The sequence below is a fragment of the Dipodomys merriami genome, unplaced genomic scaffold (genome assembly GCF_024711535.1).
Source record: "Dipodomys merriami isolate MVZ:Mamm:240054 unplaced genomic scaffold, mDipMer1.0.p SCAF_45, whole genome shotgun sequence".
Classification (NCBI taxonomy): domain Eukaryota; kingdom Metazoa; phylum Chordata; class Mammalia; order Rodentia; family Heteromyidae; genus Dipodomys; species Dipodomys merriami.
This window is the reverse complement of record NW_027206013.1, coordinates 1-12258: the sequence shown is the minus strand read 5'-3', so window position 1 is coordinate 12258 and position 12258 is coordinate 1.

The window sequence follows — 12258 nt, the reverse complement described above, 5'->3', positions numbered from 1 at the left end:
TGTGTCCCTGCTCTGTCCCCGCTGTGTCCCGCTGTGTCCCGCTGTGTCCCGCTTTGTCCCCCGTTGTGTCCCCCGCTGTGTCACCGCTGTGTCCCCGATGTGTCCCGCTGTGCCCCTCTGTGTCCCACAGTGTCCCACGCTGTGTCCCGCTGTGTCCCCTTCTGTGTCCCCACTGTGTCCTGCTGTGTCCAGCTGTGTCCTCGCTGTGTCCCACGCAGTGTCACGCTGTGTCTCCAGCTGTGTCCTGCTGTGTCCCTCTGTGTCCCACTGTGTCCCCGCTGTGTCCCGCTGTGTCCCGCTGTGTCCTCACTGTGTCCCACGCTGTGTCCCCGCTGTGTCCCCGATGTGTCCCGCTGTGCCCCTCTGTGTCCCGCACTGTCTCCCGCAGTGTCCCCCGCTGTGTCCCTGCTGTGTCCTTGCTTTGTCCCGCTGTGTCCTCTCTGTGTTCCCCGCTGTGTCCCGCTGTGTCCCCCGCTCTGTCCCACGCTGTGTCCCACTGTGTCCCCAGCTGTGTCCCGCTGTGTCCCGCTGTGTCCTCGCTGTGTCTCCCGCTGTGTTCCGCTGTGTCCTCGCAGTGTTCCACGCAGTGTCACGCTGTGTCTCCAGCTGTGTCTTGCTGTGTCCCTCTGTGTTCCACTGTGTCCCCGCTGTATCCCGCTGTATCCCCCTGTGTCCTCACTGTGTCCCACGTTGTGTCCCGCTGTGTCCCCCGCTGGGTCCTGCTGTGTCCCGCTGTGTCCCGCTCTGTCCCCGCTGTGTCCCGCTGTGTCCCGCTGTGTCCCCGCTGTGTCCCCTCTGTTTCCCGCTGTGTACCCCGCTGTGTACAGCTGTGTCCCCGCTCTGTTCCACTTTGTCCCCAGCTCTGTCCCCCGCTGTGTCCCGCTGTGTCCCGCTGTGTCCCCCGCTGAGTCCCTGCTGTGTCCCCGCTGTGTCCCGCTGTGTCCTCTCTTTGTCCCCCTCTATGTCCCCCTTTCTCCCCCACTGTGTGCACCGCTTTGTCCCCGCTCTCCCCCGCTGTGTCCCGCTGTGTCCCGCTGTGGCCCCCGCTGTGGCCCTGCTGTGTCCCCGCTGTGTCTTGCTGTTTCCTGCTGTGTCCCGCTGTGTCCCCCGCTGTGTCCCGCTGTGTCCCCCGCTGTGTTCCGCTGTGTCCCCTTCTGTGTCCTCACTGTGTCCTGCTGTTTCCCGCTCTGTCCCGCTCTGTGCTGGCTGTGTCTCACGCTGTGTCCCGCTCTGTCCTCGCTGTGATCCACGCTGTGTCCCGCTGTGTCCCCCGCTGTGTCCCGCTGTGTCCTGCTGTGTCACCCACTCTGTCCCGCTGTGTCCCCCGCTTTGTCCCGCTGTGTCCCTGCAGTGTCCCCGCTGTGTCCCGCTGTGTCCCGCTGTGTCCAGTGGTGTCCCGATTTGCCCCCGCTGTGTCCCCCGCTGAGTCCCAGCTGTGTCCCCGCTGTGTCCCACTGTGTCCTCGCTGTGTCCCTCGCTTTGTCCCCCTCTGTCCCCCGCTGTGTCCCCCGCTTTGTCCCCACTGTGTTCCGCTGTGTCCTACTGTGTCCCGCTGTGTCCCCCGCTGTGTCTCGTTGTGTCCCCAGCTGTGTACCCCACTGTGTCCCGCTGTGTCCCCGCTGTATCGACGCTGTGTCCTGCTGTGTCCCCGCTGTATCGACGCTGTGTTCTGCTGTGTCCCGCTGTGTCCTCAATGTGTCCTGCTGTGTCCCGCTCTGTCCCGCTCTGTGCTCGCTGTGTCTCACGCTGTGTCCCGCTCTGTCCTCCCTGTGATCCACGCTGTGTCTCGCTGTGTCCCGATGTGTCCACTGCTGTGTCCCCGCTGTGTCCCCGCTGTGTGCCCCTGTGTCCAGCTTTGTCCCGCTGTGTCTCGCTGTGTCCCCGATCTGTCCCGCTGTGTATCTCGCTGTGTCCAACTGTGTCCCCGCTGTGTCCCGCTGTGTTCCCCACTGATTCCTCCACTGTGTTCCCCACTGTGTCCTTGCTGTGTCTCGCTGTGTCCCCGCTGTGTCCCCGCTGTGTCCCGTTGTGTCCCGATGTTTCCAGTAGTGTACCGGTTTGTCCCACTTTGTGTCCCCCGCTGAGTCTCCGCTGTGTCCCCGACGTGTACCGCTGTGTCCCCGATGTGTCCCGCTGTGTCCCGCTGTGCCCTCGCTGTGTCCCGCGCTGTGTCACGCTGTGTCCCCCACTTTGACCCCGCTGTGTCCCCGCTGTGTCCCGGTGTGTCCCGCTGTTTCCCTTGGTGTCCCGGTTTGTCCCCCGCTGTGTCCCCCGCTGAGTCCCCGCTGTGTCCCCGCTGTGTCCCGCTGTGTCCTCGCTGTGTCCCCCGCTGTGTCCCCGCTGTGTCCCGCTGTGTCCCGCTGTGTCCCCCGCTGTGTTCCGCTGTGTCTCCTTCTGTGTCCTCACTGTGTCCTGCTGTGTCCCGCTCTGTCCCGCTCTGTGCTTGCTGTGTCTCACGCTGTGTCCCGCTCTGTCCTCGATGTGATCCACGCTGTGTCCCACTGTGTCCCGCTGTGTCCCGCTGTGTCCCAGCTGTGTCCCCGCTGTGTCCCGATATGTACCTCGCTGTGTCCCTCTGTGTCCCCCGCTGTGTCACCCGCTCTGTCCCGCTTGTCCCGCTCTGTCCCTGCAGTGTCCCCGCTGTGTCCCGCTGTGTCCCGCTGTGTCCAGTGGTGTCCCGATTTGCCCCCGCTGTGTCCCCCGCTGAGTCCCAGCTGTGTACCCGCTGTGTCCCGCTGTGTTCTCGCTGTGTCCCCCGCTGTGTCCCGCTGGGTTCCGCTGTGTCCACTGCTTTGTCCCTCTGTGTCCCCGCAGTGGCACTGCTGTGTCCCCCTGTTTCCCGCTGTGTCACATGGTGTCCAGCTTTGTCCGCCGCTGTGTCCCCCGCTGAATCCCCTTTGTGTCCTCGCTGTGTCCCGCTGTGTCTTCGCTCTGTCCGTGGCTGTCCCCCGCTTTGTCGCCCGTTGTGTCCCGCTGTGTCCCGCTGTGTCCCCCGCTGTGTCCCGCTGTGTCCCGCTGTGTCCCCCGCTGTGTCCTGCTGTGTCCCGCTGTGTCCCCCGCTGTGTCCCACGCTGTCCCCCGCTGTGCCTCGCTGTGTCCCGCTGTGTCCTCGCTGTGTCCCCGCTTTGGCCCGTTGTGAATCCGCCTGTGTCCATCTGTGTCCCCGTTTGTACCTGCTGTGTCCCCGTTGTGTCCCGCTGTGTCCCCGATGTGTCCCGCTGTGTCCCGATGTGTCCTCGCTGTGTCCCCCGCTGTGTCTTGCTTTGTCCCCCGCTGTGTCCAGCTGTGTCTCCCGTTGTGTCCCGCTGTGTCCGTTGTGTCCCTCTGTGTCCCCCGCTCTGTCCCGCTGTGTCATGCTGTGTCCCGCTGTGTCCTCGCTGTTTCCCCTGCTGTGACCCGGTGTGTCCCACTGTGTCTCGCTGTGTCCCGCTCTGTCCCCGCTGTGTCCTGCTGTGTCCCCCGCTGTGACCCGGTTTGTCCCACTGTGTCCCGCCTTGTCCCGCTCTGTCCCCGCTGTGTCCTGCTGTGTCCCCCGCTGTGTCCCCGCTTTGTCCCGCTGTGTCCCGCTGTGTACCCCTATGTCCCGCTGTGTCCCCACCTGTGTCCCACGCTGTGTCTCCCGCTGTGTCTGGATGTGTCCCCCGCTGTGTTCCGCTGTGTCCACAGCTGTGTCCCCGCTGTGTCCCTCTGTGTCCCCGCTATGTCCCGCTGTGTCCGGCTGTGTCCTCGCTTTGTCCCCCGCTGTGACCACCACTGTGTCCCCCGCTGTGTCCAGCTGTGTCCCGCTGTGTCCCGGTGTGTCCCCCGTTGTGTCCCGCTGTGTTCCCCCCGTGACCCCTGCAGTGTCCCGCTGTGTCCCCACTGTGTCCCACTGTGTCCCGCTGAGTCCCCCGCTGTGTCCCTGCTGTGTCCCACTGTGTCCCGATGTGTCCCACTGTGTCTATTGGTTTCCCACACTGTCCCGCTGTGTCCCCCACTGTGTCCCGATGTGTCCCCGCTGTGTCCCGCTGTGTCTCCTCTGTGTCCCCCGCTAAGTCCATGCTGTGTCCCCGCTGTTTCCCGCTGTGGCCTCACTGTGTCCCCCATTGTGTCCCGCTGTGTCCCACGTTGTGTCCCCCGCTGTGTCCCCCGCAGTGTCCCGCTGTATCCCCGTTTCCCCCTGTGTCCCCGCTGTGTCCCGCTGTGTCCCCCGCTGTGTCCCGCTGTGTCCCGCTGTGTCCCCCGCTGTGTCCCACGCTGTCCCCCGCTGTGCCTCGCTGTGTCCCGCTGTGTCCTCGCTGTGTCCCCGCTTTGGCCCGTTGTGAATCCGCCTGTGTCCATCTGTGTCCCCGTTTGTACCTGCTGTGTCCCCGTTGTGTCCCGCTGTGTCCCCCTGTGTCCCCTGCTGTGCCCGGCTGTGTCCCGCTGTGTCCCCTCTGTGTCCCCCGCTGTGTCCCGCTGATTTCCCCATTGTGTCCCGCTTGGCCCGTGGTGTCCCGCTTTGTCCCCAGCTTTGTCCCTCGCTGTGTCCCCCACTGTGTCCCCGCTGTGTCCCGCTGTGTCCCGCTGTGTCCCGTTGTGTCCTGCTGTGTCCAAGCTGTGTCCCCGCTGTGTCCCGCTGTGTCCCGCTGTGTCCACGCTGTGTCCCGGCTATGTCCCGCTCTGTTCCCGCTGTGTCCCTGCTGTGTCCCCGCTGTCCCCTGTGGTGTCCCACTGTGTCCCCGCTGTCCCCCGGTGTGTCTCCGCTGTCCCCTCATGTGTCCCCCGCTGTGTCCTCGCTGTGTCCCATGTTGTATCCCGCTGGTTCCCGCTGTGTCCCCCTGTGTTCCTGCTATGTCCCCCTGTGTCCCGCTGTGTCACGTTTTGTCCCCTCGTTGTTCCGCTGTGTCCCCCGCTGTGTCCCCCCTGTCCTCCGCTGTGTCCCGCTGTGTTCCCGCTGTCCCACGGAGTTTCCCCGCTGTGTCCCGCTGTGTCCCCCGCTCTGTCCCCACTGTGTTTCCCGCTGTGACCCGCTGTGTCCTCGCTGTGTCCCACGCTGTGTCCCCGGTGTGTCCCGCTGTGTCCCGCTGTGTCCCGCTGTGTCCCTGCTGTACCACAGAGTGTCCCCGCTGTCACCCGTTGTGTCCCCCGATGTGTGCCCGCTGTGTCCCACGGTGTCCCCCGCTGTGTACCCGCTGTGTCCCGTTGTGTCCCTCGCTGTGTCCCGCTGTGTCCTGCTGTGTCCCCAACGTGTCCTGCTGTGTTCCCCGCTGTGTGCCCGCTCTGTCCCCCTCTGTATCCCGCTGTGTCCCGCTGTGCACCCCGCTGTCTCCCGCTGTGTCCCCTGCTGTGTCCACAGCTTTGTCCCAGCTGTGTCCCGCTGTGTCCCCCGCTGTGTCCCCGCTGTGTCCCACTGTGTCCCGCTGTGTCGCCAACGTGTCCCGCTGTATTCCCCGCTGTGTGCCCGCTCTGTCCCCCTCTGTATCCAGCTGTGTCGCGCTGTGTCCCGCTGTGCACCCCACTATCTCCCGCTGTGTCCCCTGCTGTGTCCCCAGCTGTGTCCCAGCTGTGTCCCGCTGTGTCCCCCGCTGTGTCCCCGCTGTGTCCCGCTGTATCCGCAGCTGTGTCCCGCTGTGTCCCCCGCTGTGTCCCGCGGTGTCCCGCTGTGTCCCCGCTGTGTCCCACTGTGTACCCCGCTGTGTCCCGCTGTGTACCCTGCTCTGTCCCCCGCTGTGTCCCGCTGTGTCCCCACTGTGTCCCCTGCTGTGTCCCGTTGTGTCCCGCTTTGTCCCGCTGTGTCCCCCGCTGTGTCCCCCGCTGTGTCCGCTGTGTCCCCGCTCTGTCCCGCTTTGTCCCCAGCAGTGTCCCGGTGTGTCCACCCCTATGTCCCCCGCTGTGTCCCCTGCTGTGTCCTGCTGTGTCCCCGCTGTGTCGCACTGTGTCCCCCGCTGTGTCGCCTGCTGTGCCCCGCTGTGTCCCTGCTGGTTCCCGCAGTGTCCTCGCTGTGTCCCACTGTGTCCCCCGTTGTGTTACCCACTGTGTCCTCGCTGTGTCTCCCGTTGTGTCCCGCTGTGTCCCACGCTGTGTCCCGCTGTGTCCCGCTGTGTCCCCACTGTCCCCTGGTGTGTCACCGCTGTGTCCCGCTGTGTCCCGCTGGTTCCCCCTGTGTCCTGCTGTGTCCTCTCTGTGTCCCCGCTATGTCCCCGCTGTGTCCTGCTGTGTCCCGCTGTGTCCCGCTGTGTCCCCCGTTGTGTCCCGCTGTGTCCACTGCTGTGTCACCAGCTGTGTCCCACTGTGTTCCGGCTTTGTCGACACTGTGTCCCGCTGTGTCCCGCTGTGTCCTCGCTGTTTCCAACGCTGGGTCCCGCTGGGTCCCCTGCTGTGTGCCGCTGAGTCTCCCTCTGTGTGCCGCTGTGCTCCCCTATGTCCCGCTGTGTCACCACTGTGTCCCCACTGTGTCCCGGTGTGTCCTGCTTTGTCCCCGCTGTGTCCCAGTTGTGTCCCCGCTGTGTCCTCCCTGTGTCCCACTGTGTCCACCACTGTGTCTTGCTGTGTCCCGCTGGGTCTCCCGCTGTGTTCCTCGCTGTGTCCCGCTGTGTCCCGCTTTGTCCCGCTGTGTCCTCGCTTTGTCCCCGCTGTGTCCTGCTGTGTCACGCTGTGTCCCTCTTTGTTCCCGTGGTCCCCCACTGTGTCCCGCTCTGTCCCCATTGTCCTCTGGTGTGTCCACGCTGTCCCCCACTGTGTCCCCCGCTGTGTCCCGCTGTGTCCCGCTGTGTCCCCCTGTGTCCTGCTGTGTCCAAGCTGTGTCCCCGCTGTCCCGCTGTGTCCCCCGTTGTATCCCATTGTGTCCCGTGGTATCCCGCTTTGTCCCCCACTGTGACCCCTGCTGTGTCCCCTCTGTGTCCCGCTGTGTCCCCCGCTGTGTCCCACTGTGTCGGGCTGTGTCCCCCTGTGTCCTCGCTGTGTCCCCGCTGTGTCCCGCTGTGTCCCCCGCTGTGTCCCCGCTGTGTCACGCTGTGTCCCGCGGGGTCCCGCTGTGTCCCCCGTTGTTTCCCCCGTTGTGTCCCGCTGTGTCCCGCTGGTTCCCGCTTTATCCCGCTTTGTCATCGCTGTAGCACCCGCTTTGTCCGTGCTGTCCTCCGCTGTATCCCGCTGTGTCCCCTGCTGTGTCCCGCTGTGTCCTCGCTGTGTCCCCCGCTGTGTCGCCGCTGTGTCCCGCTGTGTCCCGCTGTGTCCCCGGCTGTGTCCCGCTGTGTCCCGCTGGTTCCCGCTGTGTCCTGCTGTATCCTGCTCTGTCCCGCTGTTTACCCGCTGTGTACCCTGCTGTGTCTTGCTGTGTCCCCCGATGTGTCCCGCTTTGTCCCCTGCTGTGTCCCCTGCTGTGTCCCGTGGTGTTCCGCTCCCTTTGTCCCCCACTGTGTCCTGCTGTGTCCCAGCTGTGTCCCGCTGTGTCCCCCTGTGTTCCGCTGTGTCCTCGCTGTGTCCCGCTGTGTCCCGCTATGTAACTCGCTGTGTTCCCATCTGTGTTCCGCTGTGTTCCCTTGTGTCCCGTGGCGTCCTGCTTTGTCCCCCGCTATGTCCCCCGCTGAGTCCCCACTGTATTCCCGCTGTGTCCCGCTGTGTCCCGCGCTGTGTCCCTTGCTGTGTCACCGCTGTGTCCCCCTGTGTTCCGCTGTGTCCTCCCTGTGTCCAGCTGTGTCCTGCTGTGTACCTCTCTGTGTCCCCCTCTGTGTTCCGCTGTGTTCCGTTGTGTCGCGTGGTGTCCTGCTTTGTCCCCCACTATGTCCCCCGCTGAGTCCCCACTGTGTCCCCGCTATGTCCCGCTGTGTCCTCCCTGTGTCCCCCGCTGTGTTCCCTGCTCTGTCCCGCAGTGTCCCCCGCTGTGTCCCACTTTGTCCGCTGTTTCCCCGCTGTGTCCTGTGCTGTGTCCCGCTGTCCCCCGCTGTGTCCCACCGTGTCCCGCTGTTACCACTGTGTCCTCGCTGTATCCCCACTGTGTCCCCGCTGTGCCCCGCTGTGTCCCCTCTGTCTTATTGCTGTGTCCCGCAGTGTCCCTCTGTGTCCTTGGTGTGTCCCCCGCTGTGTCCCGCTGTGTCCCACGCTGTGTCCCAGCTGTGTCCCCGATGTGTCCCGCTGTGTCCCCCGCTGTGCCCCGCTTTTTCCACGATGTCACCCGCTGTGTTCCCGCTGTGTCCCGCTCTGTCCCGCTGCGTCCCACTGTGTCCCGCTGTGACCTGCTGTGTCCTGTTATGTCCCGCTGTGGCCCCCGCTGTGTCTCATCTGTGTCTTCATGTGTCCCGCTGTGTTGCCGTTGTGTCCCGCTGTGTCTGGCGCTGTGTCCCTTTTTGTCCCCGCTGTGTCTCCTGCTGTGTCCCGCTGTGTCCCGCTGTGTCCAGCTGTGTCCCCGTTGTGTCCCGCTGTGTCTTCGCTGTGTCCCACACTGGTGTCCCGCTGTGTCCCACTGTGTCCCTCTGTGTCCTCGCTGTATCCCGCACTGTGTCCCGCTGTGTCCCCAGCTGTGTCCCCTGCTGTGTCCTGCTGTGTCCTGCTATGTCACGCTCTATCCCACTTTGCTCTCGCTGTGTCCCCGGCTGTGTCCACCGCTCTGTCCCTCAGTGTCCCCCGCTCTGTCCCACTGTGTCCCTCGGTTTCCCTGCTGTGTCCCCCGCTATGTCCCTGCTATGTTCCCCCCGTGTCCCGCTGTGTCCTCGCTGTGTCCCCGCTCTGTCCCCCGCTGTGTTCTGTTGTGTTCACCGATGAGTCCCGCTGTGTCCCGCTGTGTCCCCCGCTGTGTCCCGCTGTGTCCCCCCAGTGTCCCCACTGTGTTCCACTGTGTTCTGCAGTGTCCCGTGGTGTCCTGCTTTGTCCCCCGCTATGTCACCCACTGAGTCCCCGCTTTGTCCCCGCTGTGTGCCGCTGTTTCCCCCGTTGTGAAGCTGGCTGTGTCACCGCTGTGTCCCCCTGTGTTCCACTGTGTCCTCGCTGTGTCCTGCTGTGTCCCGCTGTGTACCTCGCTGTGTCCCCCACTGTGTCCCGCTGTGTCCCGCTGTATCACCCACTGTGTCCCGCTGTGTCCCCGCTGTGTCCGGCTGTGTCCCCACTGTGTCCCGCTGTGTCTGCTCTGTCCCCGCTGTGTCCCGCTGTGTCCCCGCTGTGTCCTGCTGTTTTCCGCTGTGTCCCCGCTGAGTCCCGCTGTGTCCCGCTGTGTCCTCCCTGTTTCCCCCGCTGTGTCCCGCTGTTTCTCGCGCTGTGTCCCCGAGGTGTCCCGCTGTGTCCTTGCTGTGTTCCGCTGTGTCCCGCTGTGTTCTCGCTGTGTCGTTCGCTATGTCCCTTTGTGTCCTCGCTGTGTTTCCCGCTGTGTAGCGCTGTGTTCCGCTGTTTCCCCCTGTGTCCCAGCTGTGTCCCGCTGTGTCCCCGCTGTGTCCCGCTGTGTCACACTGTGTCCCCCGCTGTGTCCCACTCTATCCCGCTGTGTCCTCGCTGTTTCCCCCGCTGTGTCCCGCTGTGTCCCCCACTCTGTCCCCTCGGTGTCCCACTGTGTGCACGCTGTGTTCCGCTGTGTCCCGCTGTGTTCTCGCTGTGTCCCCCGCTGTGTCCCGCTGTGTCCACCGCTGTGTCAATGCTGTGTCCACCCTGTGTCCCGCTATGTCCCGCTGTGACCCGCTGTGTCCCCACTGTGTCACGCTGTGTCCCGCTGTGTCCTCACTGTGTCCCCCGCTGTGTCCCGCTGTGACCCCGCTGTGTCAGGCTGTGTCCCGGCAGTGTCCCCACTGTGTTCCGCTGTGTTTTGCTGTGTCCCGTTGTGTCCTGCTTTGTCCCCCGCTATGTCCCCCGCTGAGTCCCCGCTTTGTCCCCGCTGTGTCCCGCTGTGTCCTCACTGTGTCCCCCATGGGGCCCGATCTGTCCCCAGCTGTGTCTCCCTTTTTGGCCCCGCTGTGTCCCGCTGTGTCCCACTCTGTATCCCGTTGTTTCCCCAGCTGTGTACACCTCAGTGTAGCGCTGTGTCCCCGCTGTGTCCCGCTTGTCCCGCCGTGTCCCGCTGTGTCCCCCGCTTTGTCCCGCGGTGTCCTGCTGTGTCCAGCTGTGTCCCCCGCTGTGTCTGGCTGTGACCCCGCTGTGTCCCGCTGTGTCCCGTTGTGTCACCGCTCTGTCTCCCTGTGTTCCGCTGTGTCCTCGCTGTATCCCGCTGTGTCCATGCTTTCCCCCGCTGTGTTCCGCTGTGTCCCGCTGAGTCTCCCTGTCCCCTGGTGTGTCCCGCTGTCCCCCGCTGTGTCCCACGCTGTGTCCCACTGTGTCCCGCTGTGTCCTAGCTGTATCCCCACTGTGTCCCCGCTGCGCCCCGCTGTGTCCCCTCTGCGTCACTGCTGTGTCCGCTGTTTCCCGTTGTGTCCCCTGCTGAGTCCAGCTTTGTCCCGCTGTGTCCTCGCTGTTTCCCCCGCTGTGTCCCGCTGTGTCCCCCGCTGTGTCCCCGCGGTGTCCCGCTGTGTCCTCGCTGTGTTCCGCTGTGTCCCGCTGTGTTCTCGCTGTGTCGCTCGCTATGTCCCGTTTTGTCCTCGCTGTTTCCCGCTGTGTAGCACTGTGTCCCCAGCTGTGTCCAGCTGTGTCCCTCTGTGTCCTCGCTATGTCCCCCGATGTGTCCCCCGCTGTGTCCCCGCTGTGTCTCTGCTGTATCCCGCTGTGTCCACGATGTGTCAGGCAGTGTCCTGCTGTGTCCCCGCTGTTTCCCTTTGTGTCCCCAGCTATGTACCCCGCTGTGTCCCGCTGTGTCCTCGCGGTGTTTCCCGCTGTGTAGCGCTGTGTCCCCCGCTGTGTCCGCTGTGTCCCGCTGTGTCCCGCTGTGTCCCTGATGTGTCACGCAGTGTCCCGCTGTGACTCCGCTGTGTCCCTCTGTGTCACCCTGTGTCCAAGTTGTGTCCCGCAGTGTCCCGCTGTGTCCCCGCTGTGTCCCCACTGTGTCCAGCTGTGTCCCCCGCTCTGTCCCCCGCTGTCTTGGTTGTGTTCACCGATGAGTCCCGCTGTGTCCCACTGTGTCCCACGCTGTGCCCCCGCAGTGTCCCCACTGTGTTCCGCTGTGTTGTGCTGTGTCCCGTTGTGTCCTGCTTTGTCCCCCGCTATGTCCCCCGCTGAGTCCCCGCTGTGTCCCCGCTGTGTCCTTATGTGTCCTCTCTGTGTCCCCTGGTGTGTCCCGATCTGTCCCCTGCTGTGTCCCTTTTTGGCCCCGCTGTGTCCCGCTGTGTCCTGCTGTGTCCCACTCTGTATCCCGTTGTGTCCCCAGCTGTGTACACCGCTGTGTAGCGCTGTGTCCCCGCTGTGTCCCGCTTGTCCCGCCGTGTCCCGCTGTGTCCCCCGCTTTGTCCCGCTGTGTCCTGCTGTGTCCCGCTGTGTCCCCCACTGTGTCCGGCTGTGACCCCGCTGTGGTCCCGCTGTGTCCCGCTGTGTCAACGCTCTGTCTCCCTGTGTTCCGCTTTGTCCTCGCTGTGTCCCGCTGTGTCCATGCTCTCCCCCGCTGTGTTCTGCTGTGTCTCTTTGAGTCACCATGTCCCCTGGTGTGTCCCCGCTGTCCCCCGCTGTGTACCACTGTGTCCCGCTGTGTCCTCGCTGTATCCCCACTGTGTCCCCGCTGTGCCCTTCTTCTTCTTCTTGTTCTTGTTCTTCTTGTTCTTGTTCTTCTTGTTCTTCTTGTTCTTCTTGTTCTTCTTGTTCTTCTTGTTCTTCTTGTTCTTCTTGTTCTTCTTCTTCTTCTTCTTCTTCTTCTTCTTCTTCTTCTTCTTCTTCTTCTTCTTCTTCTTCTTCTTCTTCTTCTTCTTCTTCTTCTTCTTCTTCTTCTTCGTCTTCTTCTTCTTCTTCTTCTCCTTCTTCTTCTTCTCCTCCTTCTTCTTCTTCTTCTCCTTCTTCTTTCTTCTTCCTTCTTCTTCTCTTCTTCTCTTCTTCTTCTTCTTCTTCTTCTTCTTCCTTCTTCTTCTTCTTCTTCTTCTTCTTCTTCTTTTCTTCTTCTTCTTCTTCTTGTTCGTCTTCTTCTCTTCTTCTTCTTCTTCTTCTTCTTCTTCTTCTTCTTCTTCTTCTTCTTCTTCTTCTTCTTCTTCTTCTTCTTCTTCTTCTTCTTCTTCTTCTTCTTCTTCTTCTTCTTCTTCTGCTGTTGATGCTCGTGCTTCTTCTTCTTCTTACTCTTCTTCCTCCTCTTCTTCTTCTTCTTCTTCTTCTTCTTCTTCTTCTTCTTCTTCTTCTCTTCTTCTTCTTCTTCTTCTTCTTCTTCTTCTTCTTCTTCTTCTTCTTCTTCTTCTTCTTCTTCTTCTTCTTCTT